Here is a 19,577-nt window from a genome sequence, read left to right on the forward strand (position 1 = left end):
CACTATTATGTTATCTGTATTTATGAATGGAACATCAATGCAGAACTTTTGACCTTTCACATGAATCCATATTATCACTGTTATCTTTCTAAGTCAGTCAGAATTGCAAGCAGGGTCTCCAAACAGAATACAGATTGTTAAAAGTCAGATAGCAATTCAAGTGAATTTACCTCAGATTACTTTTGGAGAGAAAAGGAAGGGGGAGAAGCAGTTTTACAGACAGAGCATATATTGAATGGAGAAGTGTTTTGACTAGACATTTACTGTGACATGTAGTCAGAAAATAGTAGTTCCCAACTGTGGTTACCATTCCCCCTCCCCAGAAAAAGAAAGCAGTTTCAACTTGGAAAATGTATCATTTCATACACATTTCTTTTAAGATTAAGGGATTTAGGCAGTGTTTCATAATGCAGCTTCAAGACAATAGAGTATTTACCATATAATCTGCACTTTAAAATGTATCTATTAAGAGGAAATTCTGCATTTGAATTTTAGTTTAAGTTTTTGGTTTTAGGATAGGCTCAGTAAGAGATATTTTAAACTTTAAAATATAAACAGCACAGAGTTTTCTTCATTTGTTGGAGTAACTTGCAAGGCTGTCTGAAAACAAATATTTCAGTTTCTCTCTCTCTCCCACAGATGCTATCCCACAGATGCTTTCTTAACATGGCCTCAGAAGTAATTGACCTCTCTGCCCTAACTCAACTAGACACATCAGGATCAGATATGGAACAGGTTGCTTGCTTTCATTGTGTCTGATGCATTTTTGTCTTTATTTCAAGAACTAAACAGGCTTCACATTACAAAGCTGATATCCCAAAAATGAACATATTGGTAATTACACAAATGGAATTGTATTTTAATAGTTTACTATTTTAAAAAAGAGCCATCAAGAAGCTTTTTTTATGTACTCACCAGTACAAAGAAATAAGACTTAAATTTTACGAGGTGCCTACTATGCACCAAGCAGTATGCTAAGTGCCTTACATATACTGATGCTGCAAGTCACATTATCTCCATTTTATTCATCTAGAAACTGAAGTTTAGTGAGGTTATGTGGCTTGTGTAGTAAAATGAAGTCAGGAATTTATGGCAATTCTGACTCTAGAGCTCTTACTCTCAATCACTGTTAAAGGGAAATAGTACCAGACAAGTTAAAAACATAAGATTTTATTCAAGACTATTGCAATAGGAGAGAGGCGAGTGCAATACGGACGAGAGTTTGAACTAAACTTCAGTGAAACAAAAGGTGGGAGTTTTAAAGCACTGGGGTGAGACAGCAGAAAAATACCAAAGGATGTTACAGCAAGGCTGGTCAAAGTGATCATGCCATCTATGTTTGCTACTTGGTACTAAGGCTCCTACCTCCCACAATGATTAATACCCTGCAGAGGAATGACCATCTTGGGTTATACAACTGGCAGGTGGCTGATAGAAAACTTATTATCTCAAAGGGAAAGAAAAGAATTTATAATTTCAAGTATTCTTAAGTTAATGCTTTAAGAAAAGACGTCAGGGGCCTACAGTCAGGAAGAAGCCTGTCAAGTTGTGTCAAGCTAAGGGGAATACTAAGGCTGTCTCTGTCATCACTTAGCTACAGACCTCTGGGTTGTGCTAGGTTGCTCAAACATTGAAGGGCAGTATAGGGTTTATATTTAATATAAAGATGAAAAACTGGCCAGGCATGGTGGCTCATGCTTGTAATTCCATCACTTTAGGAGGCCAAGGTGGGCAGATCACTTGAGATCAGGAGTTCAAGACCAGCCTGGCCAACATGGTGAAACCCCATCTCTACTAAAAATATAAAAAATAGCCAGGCGTGGTGGCATGGTGGCATACATCTGTAATCCGAGCTACTCAGAAGGCTGAGGCAGGAGAATCGCTTGAACTGAGATTGAGTGAGCCGAGATTGTGCCACTGCACTCCAGCCTGGGCAACAGAGCAAGACTCTGTCTCAAAAAAAGAAAACAACAACAATTAAAAAAAAAAAAAGACAAAAAGCTGACAGTACAATAAAGAAGACTGACTATTTCAGTCCATGAGTATTTTAGACCTAAAAACATTTTACAACATGCACAGGTGCAACCTTGAGGAGCACGCACTCTAAGAAAGAAATCTCTCCAACAACACTTGTTTTCCAATCAACGAGAAATGTTCTTGGAGGTCTTCATAGGAAGTTACAGGTAGGATTCAAATAATCATGAAAAGCTATTGAGCAAAACAGTAGAGTTAAGACTCCTTTAGCAAAATGAACAACCATCCATCTCTACCCTCAACCTTCGTATAAATCTTTTTTTCCTAGTTTGGACTTTTATCCACTGGCTTATCATACGGTTCAAAGTATTTATATAAATATAAATATAAAAGGATATAAATATCCTTTAGAAAATTCTAGGAAATATTCTCTAAGATTCTCATGGAAGTTTTGTCATTAGTATATATTAATATATTTTTAAAATATAAGATTATGGGGCACTACGAAAGAGATCTAGGAATGACTGCCTTTGGTGAGTAGAAATTGTATGTAAGAAGAAATCAAGTCAATAATCTGTCCCAAGTAATCAAAATATTGACAAATTAATTTGACTTGTTGGGGCTCACAAAATAATGTTCCAAATTATGGCACTTTGGCATGCTAAAAACTTTTTTATTTGTATTACATTTTATTTTATTTTGAATATAAAATAAAATATAATTTATATTCAAAATATAATATATTTGTCACCCAGGCTGGAGTGCAGTGGTGCGATCTCGGCTCACTGCAACCTCTGCCTCCTGGGTTCTAGCAGTTCTCCTGCCTCAGCCCCACGCCTGCCTTTTTTTTTTTTTTTTTTTTTTTGTATTTTTAGTAGAGCTGGGGTTTCACCATGTTAGCCAGGCTGGTGTCAAACTCCTGACCTGAAGTGATCCACCCACCTCGGCCTCCCAAAGTGCTGGGATTACAGGCGTGAGCCATGAGCCAGAACTTTGAATTAAAGGAAACTGAAAGGCCTCAGAAATAAGCCTCAGAACCAAGGTCTGTGTCTGTACTTCTGCTCGCCGTCTCTGTGGTCCTCTTTCTTTCCAGAAGCAGCAGGAGGGGCTCTCTCTGAAGTTCCATCATCTGATTAAGGGAAGTTCTTCCAGAGGAAACGCAACTGTCTTTTTTTTTTTTTTCTTTTGAGATGGAGTTTTGCTTCCGTTGCCCAGGCTGGAGTGCAGTGGCACAGCCTCAGCTCACTGCAGCCTCCACCTCCCGGGTTCAAGTGATTCTCCTGCCTCAGCCTCCTGAGGAGCTGGGATTACAGCCGTGTGCCACCATGCCTGGCTAATTTTTGTATTTTTAGTACAGATGGGGTTTCACCATGTTGGCCAGCCTGGTCTCGAACTCCTGACCTCGTGATCCGCCTGCCTTGGCCTCCAAAAGTGCTGGGATTATAGGCATGAGCCACTGTGCCTGGCCTAGAAACGCAATTGTCTTAAAACTCCTCCCTAGTAATCTCATCAAATAATCAGGAAAGATTAGTCACCAAAGAGAAGACTAAAAGTCATAACCACACTCAGACAGGCTTTTAGTCTTCTGAGAGCAGTTCCAGGAGATTACCTAAGAGACTTTACCTACATATTAAGACAACTTATGTTCATAGTGAAGTTCCACCCTTCAGCTTCCCACAATGTGCTGCAATGTCCCCCAGAGCTCAGAACAACTTTGTCCAAGGCCAGTAGTCTGTTGTTTGGGTTCATTCACTTCCCCTAAAAGTCATTTGCTTCTAAAATTGCATATACTTCCCCACTTCCCTCTTCCATATGAAGAGGGTATTTAAGCCTCAACCATCTGGACCTTCTTTGAGTCTCATATTTTCAGGACTCCCGTGTCCATATACATAATAAATTTGTAGGCCTTTCCCCCGCCCCACCCCGTTACTATACTGTCAGCTCATTTCAGTGACCCTTCAGAGAGAATGGAAGAGAAGTTTTCTATCCACCCCTACAGACTACAATTAGGTCACACTGAGAGTTCTACTAAGATAACTTAGTAGAGAAAGACAGTCTAGAATTTTGCTAGAACAAAGGAGGTGTGGGGGAGTGAACACTAGAAAATACTATCAAATAAGGAAAGGAAAGGAAGAAATGAAGTAATATCTTTTGAGGTTCTATTATCTAATAATCACTGGGCAAAGTACCTTTCTCAAATTATTTCATAAAATCCAGACAAACAAATCCAGCCTGGTAGCACTGGTTTTATTTTACATACAAGAAAGCTGAGCATCCCAGCAGCTAAATAACTTGCCCAAGTCACAGAGCTAGTAAAGGATGAAAGCAGGATTTGAAACCTGGCTGATATGACTTCCAAATTCCATTCTTTTTTTTCAAAAATACAATATAGAATTGAGGGTTCTGTCAACTTCTGAAATTATGTTGAAGTCAAAAATGAGTTTGTGCAGAACTAAATCTATAGTAGGGGTCACAGTCTAGGTCCTATTTTTATATACCCTAAAGCTAAGAATAATTTTTACATTTTATGGAATTGTAAAGGGAAAGAAAAAGAGAAGAAAATGCAACAGAGAACCATATGTGACCCACAGAACTCATAAAAGCCTAAAATATTTGCTATCTGGCTCTTTACAGAAAAAGTTGCCAATCTCTAATCTAAAATAAAACTTGTTTCAGTTTAACTTTTTGAACATATTACCTTTTTTTTTCCCTGTGAAATCAAAAACAACTGGCTAATTTTTTTCATTTTAATTGTAAATATATGTAATACCCCTAGTTTTAAACAAGCCTGTCTAGGGAACTCAAGATTTATACCCGGATCAGGGAGGTGTGATTATTTGCGTTGTAGTACGACTAGCCATAGGAATATATAAATAGTTACTCCCTATGCATTTATTTTTATTTTTATTTTTTAGAAACAGAGATGGGGTCTCACTTTGTTGCCTGAGCTGGTCTTGAACTCCTGGGTTCAAGCAATCCTGCTTCAGCATCCCAAAGTGCTGGGTTACAGGCGTGAGCTGCTGTGCCCAGCCTCCCTAATGCATTTCAAATGATTGTCCTTTTATGCACTTTTTCTGAATGTAGCAATCATTTCCCCTCTCCATGAGTACAAGGGACAGCCCTATCTGCATCCCTTCACCTTGACACAGAGATTTTTCTATTACACTATATTGACTCTCACATGGTTTTCTCGCCGTTCTTAGACTTTTTTTTTTTATTACTTTGTGAGGTAGATAGGGAAGATGGATGTCATTATTGACATTTAACAGATGAAAAATATTATATTTCCAAATGATGTAAGCCACCCAACACTCACTAAGGCCAGCCTGTCCAAGGGTTTTGTTATTTTAGTGAACTTCTCAACTCCTCCAATAAACAACTAATTTTAACTAATGCTTTTATGGGCTTTCAATTTTGATATTTTATGATTGAAAAGGTAGTGTTGCAGCCACTGAGGTGTAATCCCATCAAGAAAGAAGTGGCCCTTTACTTGTGAGGAATGCAATAAGCTGACACCCACTAGGGGGAGGACCACTGGGACTACCACAGCATGTGCACCAAGGCCACACTGTTCCTGGGCAGTTGATCATGGAGAGTGTGTGACTATTTCTGCATAGCTGGGGTCTCTCCTAATGGATAAGCTTTGCTTTGAGCTCCCCAGTGTTGGGAGCAAGCACTGAGATTTTGTCAGATCTGCATCATGTCTGAAGCTCTCCCTCCTCAATTCTGCCTCTTGTTCCCTTTCCTTTCACAAGTGTCAGATCAGCATCCCACTCTGAAAACCTTCCCTGTTCAATCCTGCTTCCTCCCCTTTTATCTTTCATGGGCATTAGATTTCTTGCCTCCAAAAAGCCCTTGCCCTCCTAATTCTATCTCAGTATTGGCCTCCCCGAGAACACCATTCTTGGTAAACAAGGTAGGGAAATTGAGGAGAAACAAAAAAGTACTATATAATAATACAAAGCACAAATTTGTACCAAAACACAGTAGCATCTGTGAGGCTACATGTATGTTTTAACAGATATGAATGATTCCGGTGAACATAAACATGCTGCTGCTTCATTCCATGTTTCATTCTCTTTTGGTCATATAGTTATTTTCATAAATATGCATTTGATTTATTGTGAAGATTTTTTGCATTGTGGTATGTTGTTGGAAAAAATTAGAATAATTATGCCCTTTGAAATAAGATAAATGATTGCTTTTTGTTCTAAAGAAAAGCCTTTAAAGTTGCTGAATACATGTATGTACATGTTCTCCCCAATTTATGACAGAGGGGTCAATAAATCACAGCCTTGATTAAAGAATGGAATGAAGATGAAAAGCAAATTAGCCTTTGAGTATGATCATGAAAAATACAAGTTTCATATACTCAGCAGACTGTCTAGAAAATCACCTTCCTATTTCACCTGGCCAGATTTATACACAGGTACAGGTATGCCATATTCTCAAGTTCTATACTTAGTTAAGCCTGTATTTCCAGTCTTCTTTGCTTCCTGATGCTTGTAGGCTTTTACACTGCTTTATTTTTCCAGATGGATGGGTAAAGCTAATGTTTAAAAAGAACTCTGTGATTTTGTGGGCAATAGAATAAGACCCCATCTCAAAATAAATAAATAAATAAATAAGTATATGTATATGTATATGTATATATAGAAAGAACCCTGTGAAATCTCTCTCTCTGGTGAGTTGCAAGAGAAGGGCCTTTATATGTAGAACCTGAAATCGTTTAGCTGTGTCTCCACCCAAAATCTCATCTTGAATTGTAATCTGAATTGTAATCCCCATGTGTTGAGAGAAGGACCTCCTGGGAAGTGATTAGATTATGAGGGCGGTTACCCTCCACTGTTCTTGTGATAGTGAGTGAATTCTCCTGACATCTGATGGTTTCATAAGGGGCTTTTCCCCCTTTCCCTCTGCACTTCTCTCTCCTGCCACCATGTGAAGTAGGACGTATTTGCTTCCCCTTCTGCCATGATAGTAGTTACCTGGGGCCTCCCTAGCCATGCAGAACTGTGAGTCAATTAAACCTCCTTTCTTTAGAAATAATTAAATCTCCTCTCTTTATAAATTACCTAGTCTTAGGTATTTTTTTTTTCATAGCAGTATGAGAACAGACTAATACAGATCCTTTTAAGCACAAGGCAATTTACTGGATTTTCACCTTGTACACATGAATTTGCTATTTTAACAATGTACAAAGTTATTTAGCTTTTTTAAATTTATGCTTTGGCTCCACGTTTAAAGGCTGTAGGCTCCTAGGGGTTGAGGGACCAGGATAATGTCGTATATACATTTTTGTATCCATAATAGCACCTACTCTAAGGCCTTCTGCACAGTTGGTTTAAATAAATTTTTATTGATTTGAATTGATAATAATTAGACAAACTGAACTAAATTTTTTAACAGATACCTGAGTGCCAAGCATAATAAATAGGAAATGTACACTTCAAAAAAGAAAAAGAAAAATGAATGCATATTGAATACTTGCTGTCAGAGCATTAAATACTTTACACAAATCAAATCATTTAATCCTCATGACCCTAAGAAGTTATTTTAAGATATTTTGAAAATTAGAAAAAAAGGATGAGTAAGGCTAGGTTATCTATATAAAACAAACAAATTCTAGTAAATGGCAAAGCTGAGATTTGAACCTAAACCAATCTGACCAGAAGTTCTGAGTTATTTTCCATATGCCTCATATAGCAGAAAGGGAGATGGCATAAGCACATCTACAGGCCTAGAGGTAACGTGTACTCTGACAAAAACATAAAAGTCTATGAAATTGTACAGCAAGGAAAGGCTATTTCTAATAGGGAGACTCAGAGAAAGAAGCAACATTTAAGTTGGGTACTGAATAATTTCTAAGATTTCCACAGATGGAGGCAGGGAATAAGAAACACACAAGAGGGCAACCAGAGCATGTGTCAGTGTGTGTTGAGGGCACAGAAGTTGGTGGAAACACAACACAAGCCAGAAACAAAAAAAACAAAAAACAAAAACAAACAAAAAAACAAAAAAAAAAAAAACAAAAAAAGGGAGAAAGAAAGAAAGGTTTGCATCAGTTTCCAGAGAGCCTTGGAAACCATGCTAAGAAGGTGGGGCACAATTTTTGTAAGCAAATAGATGTGATGGAAGGGTTTTTTGGCAAAGAATAATATTATCAGCACTGGCAGCATCATAAGAAGGAAATGGATGCACAGAGTCCATTTAGGAGAATATAACAATACAGGCAATCAACGGGAAGTCGGACTAGGACAGTGGTGAGCAGAAGGGAGACAAAGAAGAGATTCACAAGTTACTGGATAAGAGGGTTGAGAGAAAGAGAGTCAAAGACAACTCTGCAAACAGTGTAACTGGCTGGGTAAGTGAGGATTCAATAGAATAGAGAAAAAGAGAGTAAGAGGAGGAAGGGGAGACTTGGTAAGAAAATGATTCAATCACTTTTGTACCAAAAGCAAAGTAGCTGACTGGTGACTAACACCCTAATCCAACTAGTTCCTGGTTTTTCCGTTTATGGAGGACTGAGTGACAGAGTAAAAGTTGATGGAAAAAAGTAAAGGACCTCTTTCATCAAGGGTAAAATCTGCTGCTCTCCTGCTTCTCACGCAACCAAGAATCCTAAGTAGCAAGCAGCCAGACTGGCTCAAGTGGAAGCATTTCTCAATGCTTGATATGATGTTGATATAAGAAGCAGAAGAATGTAAGCTGAAGACAGGGAGAAAAACATTTGGAGCTGGCAAAGAAGCAGGACACTGATGTGAACAAATGTCATTGCCCACTGGGATGTGACCACACATTAAATCACATTTGTTCACTCTTTTATGTCCACCATGAAGATTCATATGAGAGAACAGATGCATATACAGCTCTCAAAATGAGGTCACTTATGAAGAACAATATTAAGTAGATAAACTAATTTTTCCTGTTGTACAATATAATACCTTATAATTTAGACAATTTTGTACAATTAAATCTTTTTAATTAGCACTCCTTGCTGTAATGAGAAATGTGTCCATTAAGGTCTCATAATGGGAGACTGATGAAAATTATACTAGGCAGAAAGTCACTCATCATGACTTTTAAAAATGGCAAGCTAGACACCACTTTTAAAACTCCATACATTTTTCCAGAAAATATCATGTGTAAAGAAAGAAGACCTTGAAATTGAATGGATTAATTCACAAGAAACTGAAAAAGGCCAGTTACTTTGCAATATGAACAGCATTGTAGTTAACTGGTTTACAAATAAATAAAAGGTCTTCAACCAATAAAAAAGAAAAACCCACTGGGAAGAGTATATACATGTATTGAGCAACTTTAAAGCTTTTCTTTAAAACAAAAAGCCATCATTTATCTTATTTGAATAGGGAATAATATTTTTCTATTTTTCTACAAGATACAATAAGGCAAAAATCTTCACAATAAATTACATGCATACTTATGAAACCATTATATGACCAAATGAAGCAGCAACATGTGTATGTTCACAAGAATCACTCGTATCTGTTAAAACATGGATGTAGTCTCACAGATGCTATTATGTTTTGATGCAAATTTGTGTTTTGTATTATCATACAGTACGTTTTTGTTTCTCCTCAATTACCCTGCCTTGTTTGCCAATAATAAAACTCCACAAATGATACTAGTGCTTTATCACAATTCCATCTAGACAAAGTAACAGAACCTTAAAGAGGTGCTGGCTTACTTTTCAAATATGAGGTTTATTAGAATAAGCATGAAGATGCAGTTTTCAAAACTATAGTTTATCCTTTATCTTTTAGTGAGCTGTAAACAGCAGTTTCTGTTTTCTGATGGAAGCAACATGTGCTTGTTCTTAAAAATAATCTGCTTTGTATGCTGGATCATTTTTTTCCTCCTAGATCTTATATCTATTCATATTTACAAACTGAAAATTTTATCCTTTCATATTTTTTGAGAGTGAAAGACTTAATGACATGCTCACGAAGTCATTATATTGGATAACAACCAGAAAAGCTGTGCTTCTCTTACTGCTTCATTCCATCTTCTGCCCCATCAGGACCAAGACTACGACTGCCTTAAATACTACCATAAATTCAAGTATCAAAACAAAACCTTGATGTATATTTCGTAATATTCTAAATGATAATAGCATTTTGACCTCATGATCTGCTTTTCTATTCTAACCTGGTTCTTTTAGGAAAACATCAAAGCCTGTTTGATTAAATAGGACTGTGACTTAATAGGCTTCTCAGACTTCTGGGGAAAATTCCCTCAACAGTTCATAGGCTAGCAAGTTGCCTCTTTACTAAAAATACCTTCACCTATTATAGAAAATCTTTCCAATTACAGGCTATTTCCAACTTGTTCTTTTGACACAAGTTCTCAAGGATTACAAGAAGAAACCTATGATATTCTTAATGTCTAATCAAGACACACAACCTGTGTTTGTACATTAACAAAATTAAAAAAGCAATGGAAGAGGGGAATCTGGATTGCATTGGCTTAATGGTCTTCCTCTTTGTCTGATTCAAATCTGAACCTAATCAAGACTTTTCAGTATATCAGTAAGCATTATCAGAGCTTGGTACACCTGTAAACAGCAGACACTCACAAAATGTTAGCTTATATAATTCGACTGCCATTGGTATATTATTAAAAGGTTCAACATACATAGGCTGTGTCTACGTAAAACACAACTATCCAGCATTGGAAGTAGCCTACTTGGTTTACACTAACTACAAATTCTATTAAATTCAAAGACAGTATTTGAGGTCGCCAGCAATAGTGCTACCTGCATAGCCCCTTGGAGTTCCATGGTTTTTAACAGCCACTAAAAAAGGACACCTTTTAATTCGTTTAATTTACACAGTTCAAGGAGTAATTCAAAATCAGAAATGCCATTTTCCCACATTAACTGAAAAAAAAAAAAGCCTGTATGTAACACTTTGTGAAGCAGGATGCTCAAATATTTTGGTCATAAACTGCTCTTTGGTCATGTATGCATCTGGCTTTTAGAAATAGAAGTATAACCACTGGACTCAGTGGACACTCAATAAACAGGTACTGAGTGTAGACAGTTAAACATTAACTTTTGAAAGCACTAACTTTCTTGGCAACTACATTTTATTACTGGGGATAGGTGATTTAAGTAGACCACAATCTACTTAAAGTACACACATTACTAAAATGTAAACACATTTCCCCTTATGATAGAAATTAAACCCTTATAGTTCTATTTCCTATAACTAGAGGGATATCTATCATCAAATCATACACCTGGGAAAAACTATATTTACTAAGTCTAGTAAATTACCATTTTCTTAATCTAACCAGAATATATGTCTTGTTTCATAAATCTAAAGAGTTCTTATAGGGCAAAATAAGAAAAGGTGTCTTTTGTTACCAGGATACCAATCATAAAAATATATTGTTTTCAATATATTGCTGTTACTGAGTGCTTACTACGTGCCAGATGCTGGTCGAAGACCTGTACATGTTTAAATCATTTGATTCTTCTAATGCCACTTTGAGTGAGATACTATTATCCTTATTTTTAGATGATGAAACAGATCTAAGAGGTGAAATAACTTGGCTAAAAACACAGGGGTAACAAGAGGTAGTAGAGCCAGGACTTAGATGCCATGACTTAGATCAGACGCAGGGAGTCTGATTCTAGAGGTCATATCCTAGACTGAATCCTGAAAGTTCAAAGTTACATAAAATACGACTCTAGAAAACAGTCCCAACCTTCTTCTATCAAACCTTTTGCCTGGGATTAAAGAGAAGGTAAACACCCTTCTTCTTATATCTTCTTTCTGATACTGTATAAGAATACAACTTTAGAATAAATAAGTAGACTATATAATAAAGAGAAGATCCCAACACACATGTTAAAGAACTGCTTGCAGGCCTTATGTGTAAAACAAATCATTTCAGAAACACTAACTGGTCTGGTCCCACCTGGAGTGGCTATAGGCAAAATAAAAGTAGATCCCTATTTCTGCCCTCTGTTCTCACCTCTCCCCCTCCTTTCTCTTTCCCTATCCTAGTGCCCACAGAGTGTGTGTGTGTGTGTGTGTGTGTGTGTACACACACTGGTATTCATGCTAATGTGTGAGGAAGTTTCATGGAACAGAACATTATCCTGAGATTTCTATTAAAATTACTTGGAAATTTTATATAATAAAACCCAAAGACTTCTAAGTTCCTGTATTAATTTTGCATGGATGCTGCAACAAGGTATAACCTCGTGGCTTAAACAATGACACTGTATTGCCTCAGAGTTCTGGAGTCTAGAAGTCTGAAATCAAGGTGTCAGCAGGGTTGGTTCCTTTGGAAGGCTGTGAGGGATGCTCTTTTCCATTCCTCTCTCCTAGGTTCTGGTATCTCAGGAATTTCTTGGCTTACAGATGGTACTTTTCCCACCTCTTCACATTGTCTTCCCATGTCTGTCTCCGTGTTCAAATTTCCCCTTTTTATAAGGACACAAGTCATACTTGTACCCAAGAAGTAATTTCTCATCTCCTCCTCTCTACCCTCCCAAATCTCTAATGACTGGTATTCCACAATCTATGTCCATGTGCAATATTATTTTGTATTTGACTATGTTTCTAAGTTGCTTCACCTGACAATAGTATCCAGTTCCATCCATGTTGCTGCAAATGACAGGATTTCATTCTTTTTACGGCTGAATAATATTCCATAGTACATGCATATCACATTTTATCCAATCATCCACTGATGGACATTTAGGTTAATTCCATATTTTTGCTATTGTGAATAGTGTTGCAATAAACATACAAGTGCTGGTATCTTTTTGATACAATGATACCTGCTCCTTTTGGTAGATACCCAGTAGTGGGACTGCTGGATTGAATGGTAGTTCTATTTTTAGTTCTTAGAGACATCTCCACACTATTTTCCACAGAGGTTATGCTTATATTCTCACCAACAGTGTATAAGCAATCCCTTATCTCTGCATCCCTGCTAACATGTTATTTTTTGTCTCTCTCATGATAGCTACTCTGACTGGCATCAGATGATATCTCAGTGTGGTTTTAATTTGCATTTCTCTGATGATTAGTGATGTTGAGCATTCTTTCCAGGTACTAACTGGCTATTTGTATGTCTTATTTTAAATGATATCTGTTCATGTCTTTTGCCCACCTTTTAATGGGGATTTTTTTTTCTTGTCAAGTTCCTTACAGATTCTGGATATTAGCCCTTTGTCATATGCATTGTTTGCAAATATTTTCTTCCATTCTGCAAGTTGTCTGTTCACTCAGTCGATTGTTTCTCTTGCTGTGCAGAGGCTTTTCAGTTTAAATCCCACTTGTCTATTTTTGTTGCTTAAGCTTTTCAGGTCTTAGTCGTTATTTGCCTAGACCAATGTCCAGAAGAGCTTTCCCTTGTTTTACTTCTAGTATTTTTTATAGTTTCAGGCCATACAGTTAGGTCTTTAATCCATCTTGAGTTGATTTTTGTATATGGTGAGAGGTAGGGGTCCATTTTCATTATTCTGCATACGGCAATCCAATTTTCCCAGCACCATTTATTGAACAGGGTGTCCTTTCCCCAGTGTACATTTTTGTTGACTCTGTCAACAATCACTTGCATGTAGATATGTGGCTTTATTCCTCAGTTCTGTATTCTCTTCCACTGATCTATGTGTCTATTTTGATACCAGAACCATGCTGTTTTGGTTACCATAGCCTTGCAGTATAATTTGTGGTCAGGTAATGTGATGCCTCCAGCTTTGTTCTTTGGGCTTAGGGTTGCTTTGGCTATTCAGGCCCCCTTTTTAGTTCTATGTGAATTTCAGGATGGTTTTTGTCTAATTCTGTGAAAAATGATGCTTGTATTTGGACAGAGATTGCATTGAATCTGTAGATGGTTTTGGGCACTGTGCTCATTTTGACAATTCTTCTGATCTATAAGCATGGAATGTTTTTCCATTTGTTTGTATCATCTACAATTTCTTTCATCACTGTTTTGTAGTTTTCCTTGTAGAGATCTTTCACTTTCTTGGTTAAATATACTCTTAGGTATTTTATTTCATTTCTGTAGTTACTGTAAATAAAATTGCCTTTTTGATTTGGTTCTTAGCTTCATTGTTATTGGTGTATAGAAATACTACTGATTTTTATACATTGATTTTATACCCTCAAACTTTACTAAATTCGTTTATCAAAATTAAGAGGTTTTGCAGGAGTTTCTAGGGTTTTCTAAATATAAGATCATATTGTTGGTAAACAGAGATAACTTGATTTCTTCTTTTGCAATCTGGATGTATTTCATTTCTTTCTCTTGCCCGAATGCTCTAGCTAGGATATCCACTACTATGATAAATAGGAGTGGTAAAAGTGGGCATTCTTGTCTTATTCCAGTTTGTAGGGAGATTGCTTTCAACTTTCCCCCATTTAGTATGATGTTGGCATATATGGCCTTTGTTATTCTGAGGTATGTTCCTTCTATGCCTAGTTTGTTGAAGGTTTCTATCATGAAGAGATGCTGAATTTTATCAAATGCTTTCTTTCTGCATGTATAATCATACAGTTTTTGTTTTTAATTCTGCTTATGTGATGAATCACATTTATTGATTTGCCTATGTTGAACTATTCTTGCATCCCTGGAATGAAACCTATTTGATCATGGTGTATTATCTTTTTAATGCACTGTGGGATTTGGTTTGCTAGTTTTTGTTGAGAATTTTGCATCTATGATCATCAGGGATATTGATCTAAAGTTTTTTTGTTTTGTCCTTGTTTAGCTTTGATATGAGGGTCATACTGGCTTTGTAGAATGAACTAGGGAGGATTTCCTCTTCCTCGATTTTTTGGAACAGTTTCAGTAGGATTGGTATCAGTTATTCTTTATACTTTTGGTAGAATTTGGTAATGAAGCCATCTGGTTATGGGCTTTGTTTGTTGGAAGATATTTTATTATCGATTCTATCTCACTGCTTTGTTATTGGTCTGTTCAGGGTTTCTATTTCTTCCTGGTTCAATCTTGGGAGGTTGTATGTTTCTAGGAATGTATCCATTTCCTCTAGGTTTTCTAGTTTATAAGCATATAGTTGTTCACAGAAGTCTCTGATGCTCTCTTGCATTTCTGTGGTAGTAGTTGAAATGTCTCCTTTTTAATTTCTGATTATGTGTATTTGGATCTCTATTCTTGGTTAATCTAGCTAGTAGTTTATCAATTTAGTTTCTCTTTGTAAAGAACAAACTTTTCATTTTGTTGATTTTAATTTTTAATTTTTATTTATTTATTTATTTATTTGTCTCAATTTTACTTAGTACTGCTCTGATCTTTGCTATTTATTTTATTCTGCTAGCTTTGGGTATGGTTTGTTCTTGTTTTTTTAGTTGAGATGTGATGTTTGGTTAATTTGTGATTTCTTTTTTTGAAGTACACACTTAGAGATATAAAATTCCCTCTTAGCAGTGCTTTTTTCTGTATCTCAAAGGCTTTGGTACATTGTGTCTCCATTTTCATTCATTTCAAAAAATTTTAAAAATTTTATCTGAATTTCATCATTGATCCAAAGATCAGCGAGGAATGTGTTGTTTAATTTCCATGTATTTGTGTAGTTTCAAGTACTTTCTTGGTATTAGTTTCTAGTTTTATTCCACTGTGGTCTGACATGACACTTGATATGATTTTGATTTTTTAAAATTTATTGAGGCTAGTTTTGTGGCCTAACATACAGTCTATCTTGAAGAATGTTCCCTGTGCTGATGAGTAAAATGTATATTCTACAGCTGTTGGAATATCTGTTTTATCCTTTTGATCTAATATTCAATTTAAGTCTAGAGTTTCCTTGCTGATTTTCTGTCTCAATGATCTGTCTAGTGCTGTGAGTGGGGTGTTCAAGCCCCCCATTATTATTGTATTGCTATCTCTTTCTTTAGGTCTCGTAATATTGTTTTATGAATCTGGCTGCTCCTGAGTTTAGGGCATGTATATTTAAGACCAGTATATCCTCTTGTTGAATTGTGTTATCATTATACAATAACCTCCTCTTTTGTTTGTTTGTTTTTTACTGTTTTTGATTTAAAGCCTGTCTTATCTGATATAAGCATGGCTACTCCTACTTGCTTTTGGTTTCTGCTTGCGTGGAATATCTTTTTCAATCCCTTGACCTTCAGTCTATAAGTGTCTTTACCAGCAAGATGAGTTTCTTGTAACCAGTATATAGTTGGTTCATTTTTTTAAAAAATCCATTCTGGTAATCTGTGTATTTTAATTGCAGTATTAATCCATTTATATTCAAGGTTAATATTAATATGTGAGGGCTTTTTCCTCATAATGGTTTAACAGCTTTTGAGAAGGTACAATTCAACCCACAGCAGTTCCCATTGTTGATTTCTCTATGTGAATGTGCTAATAGAGTTTTCTGCAAGGAAACAGTCATAGTGGCTATATTAAATAGTAAAGATCTTTTGACACATTGGGTAGATCTTTCCCAATGGGAATTTAAGAAATTTACAAATGACTTAGTTCCTACACCTGGCGATCACTATATCCAGCTCTACTTGGTTGGCTTGACCTGTTACTCCTGAACATTGATTAATAAAATTCATTTATGCATTAATCTATTTAATTTCTCATTGTGCCCTCATCACTTACTGAGTGCTTATTATGTTTCATGCTCTATACCAGCTTCTGGAAATATAAGTTGAAATAAACACAATCCCTGCTTTCCTATTTATAAGATAAGAAACATGCTCTCCTGATGTACATATATATCAAAGAAACCACATTCACCTGGTTCTATACCAGTAGTTTCCTAAACCAGATTTTAGCTAATAACCAGTTCTACCCAGTGAGTCAGAGGCTATGAGAGATAAAAGGGATCAAAGAAATCACATGGACTAGGCTGCTGGATTTACAGAAAGAGAAAGTGTGGCACAGAGAAGTCCAGTAAAAAAAGTCACAAAAGAAAGAAAAAGAGAGCTTAAGTACAATTAGAATAATTATCTGTATTTCTATATTCTCATATTTTAGGATAAAGAAGAAAATGGGAGATAAAACTGTACCTGACATTAAGGAGTGACTGTGAAGTCTGTTATGAATAGTAATCACATTCTGATAATATAGTGAATTGTCCTTAGTTTTTGGAGCTGCATACACTCTAAAGTATTTAGGTAAAATGTAATGACATCTATAATTTACTTTAAAATATTTCCATCAAAAATAGATAAAACATTTAAAAGTGAGAGTCATATGGAGTTCTCTATTTTTAAGTATGTTTTAAAATTTTCAAAATAAAAGACTGAAAAAAATCATATTGTTCTACAGGGAAAATTATATATCTAACAGCTTCTTACTTGCCTCAGAATCTTACGAGCACTGGAAAAGAAGCCTCACAAAATATTTTAAATATCGAAACCATGAATTCTAAATCATAATTTTTATGCTGTTTTCTTCAATATTTTCCATCCATCACTACCTTCCAATAATAATAAGACTCTAGTAGCTATATTCAGATAGCTATCATTTACATAGGATTTCAAAACAAGAATTTTTTAATATGGCTCTAAACTGGTTTGGCTCATGTTAAGAATATATTTGAACAATAGGAACACTATTAAGCTAAGAAATGCATTTGATTACTTAAACAATTTTAAAATACTTTAATAAACAAATTGATGTTTAGTAAAATAGCAGTATTAACACATTACACAAAGTTAGATGGAAATAAAATTTAGGACAGAGTTTAATTTTATTTGAAAAATAATACTGAGAGAACTTTAAAACAGTTTATAGAACTGATCCATGAAATCTAGATATAAAGGAAATTATCAAAGTTCAAAAACAATGTATTCATATGACAAACAGTTACACTGAAACAAAGAAAAATTCAGTGAAAGTATATATTTTTAAAATAATCCTATTAATGTAAAACTCATAAAATACTAATTTTAGAAGTCCACATAATTAAATTCACAGGAACTATTTCCAAAGTCTCTTTGCTTATCTGAAAATAAACAGCAGAACCTCACTAGGAAGGAAAGAGTAACATGCATATTGATCGATACTATAACCCTATCCACATAAACCCTATCCACTTTAAAGGAGTCTCACCAGCTATACCACCTAGTAATATTATAGTACCATTAAACTAAGATATATAACACTATTCTGGAGATAATAAAATATAGAGATATTACCGTAAGTAAATTTTATATTGTTTATATATAGAAGTGACTAAAACTAAATTTTACAGATGTTCAGCACAGGAAACACTACTTCTAAATAGTGATCATATTATATGCACATTCCATGCAAAATTCTTACATTCACACTCCATTTTACAAGCAACCTTGATTGATAAATGGATTGTGTTAGAATTGCCTTTAGCAAACAGTAAACAAGCAGATTTAATGAGGCTTATGACCCTGCCCTATGAATATCCTAGGAACTCTGAAAGTAAGTATTTTGCCAGCAGATACAGGTTAGGTATTACAATTGCTTCTTCCAGATCACTAAATTTCAATTTTTTTTTTCTATTTTTCAATTTCCTTAACTGTACAACAATAGGTGAGACACTTTGGAAACATAAGAAACATTACCTTCTGCAATGAGCTTTAAGTATTTGGAGAACACATTTTCATAAAATCATAGAATTGTAGAGCTAGAAGGAACCTTTGCGATCACTTAGTTGAAATCTCCTATTTTATACACTAGAAAGCCAAAGCCTATACAGGTTAAGTAATTTGCAATTCTGCTTAATGGCAGTGCTGAAACTAGAACCTAGTCTCTTGACTCTTAGTCTACCACAATTCCCAGGAATCAAGAAGGCACTGTCACAAGCATCTTTAAAGAACACAAGTATACTAACGTCCACATGTTGACATGAAGAATTACTCTCTACCTGTGAAGGCCATCCTCTTTGACCTAGTAGGCAGCTTTAGAACAGAAACACATGCAGCATAATTGGGCAAGGAGCTCTACAATCAAGGTATTCCTGGCACTGAGATGACAGGTATCACATCAAGATTGGCCTCATGCCTTAAGCAGTCAATAAAGTATTTCTTGAAGGGTTATAGGAAAGGAATACAAATATACATGCTGTGAGGAATATAAAAGAAGTATAACTCAAGGAGTTCATTCTAGTTCAGAATGTAAGACAACATGAAGGCAAGTGAGACCTGAGCATTCACAGGCTTAAAATATACATTAGGAACTATAGGAAATTAGAAACAGGAAAAGCTCAGTATAAACCAGAATCATTAAGAAAGGTTTCATATAAGCTGCTGCATGAAAAGAATGTATCTGATAAACAGAGAGGTGCCTTTCCAGATGTAAGGAGAGCCTCTGCACCACTGAAATAAAAGTTGTAATCTCAAACTGCATCAACTTCCTCCAAATGACACTGGGAGATACAAGCAAGTGGGCATTACTCAAAACACCACTATCATTTTTGGTAATTCCATTGTAAGTGAGGAAATCAGAAAGATACATTTGTTTTCCAAATACTAGATCAGCACTCACAAGGCTACCTTTGGAGCTATCAATTGTGCAACACCATATTATCAACTTCCTTCAAGTCATACAGAGAGATACAGGCAAGTGGGCATTACTCAAAACACCACTATCATTTTTGATAATTC

At 35.7% G+C, this 19,577-nt stretch overlaps 1 protein-coding gene across 7 annotated transcripts in view; it reads right to left on the minus strand.

Moving 5' to 3' along the window:
- Nucleotides 1–19,577, minus strand: part of VRK2 (VRK serine/threonine kinase 2) — a 112,962-nt gene that overhangs the window by 44,639 nt on the left and 48,746 nt on the right. The window lies entirely within an intron of this gene.

This window comes from Macaca mulatta, chromosome 13, assembly GCF_049350105.2.
Source record: "Macaca mulatta isolate MMU2019108-1 chromosome 13, T2T-MMU8v2.0, whole genome shotgun sequence".
NCBI lineage: Eukaryota > Metazoa > Chordata > Mammalia > Primates > Cercopithecidae > Macaca > Macaca mulatta.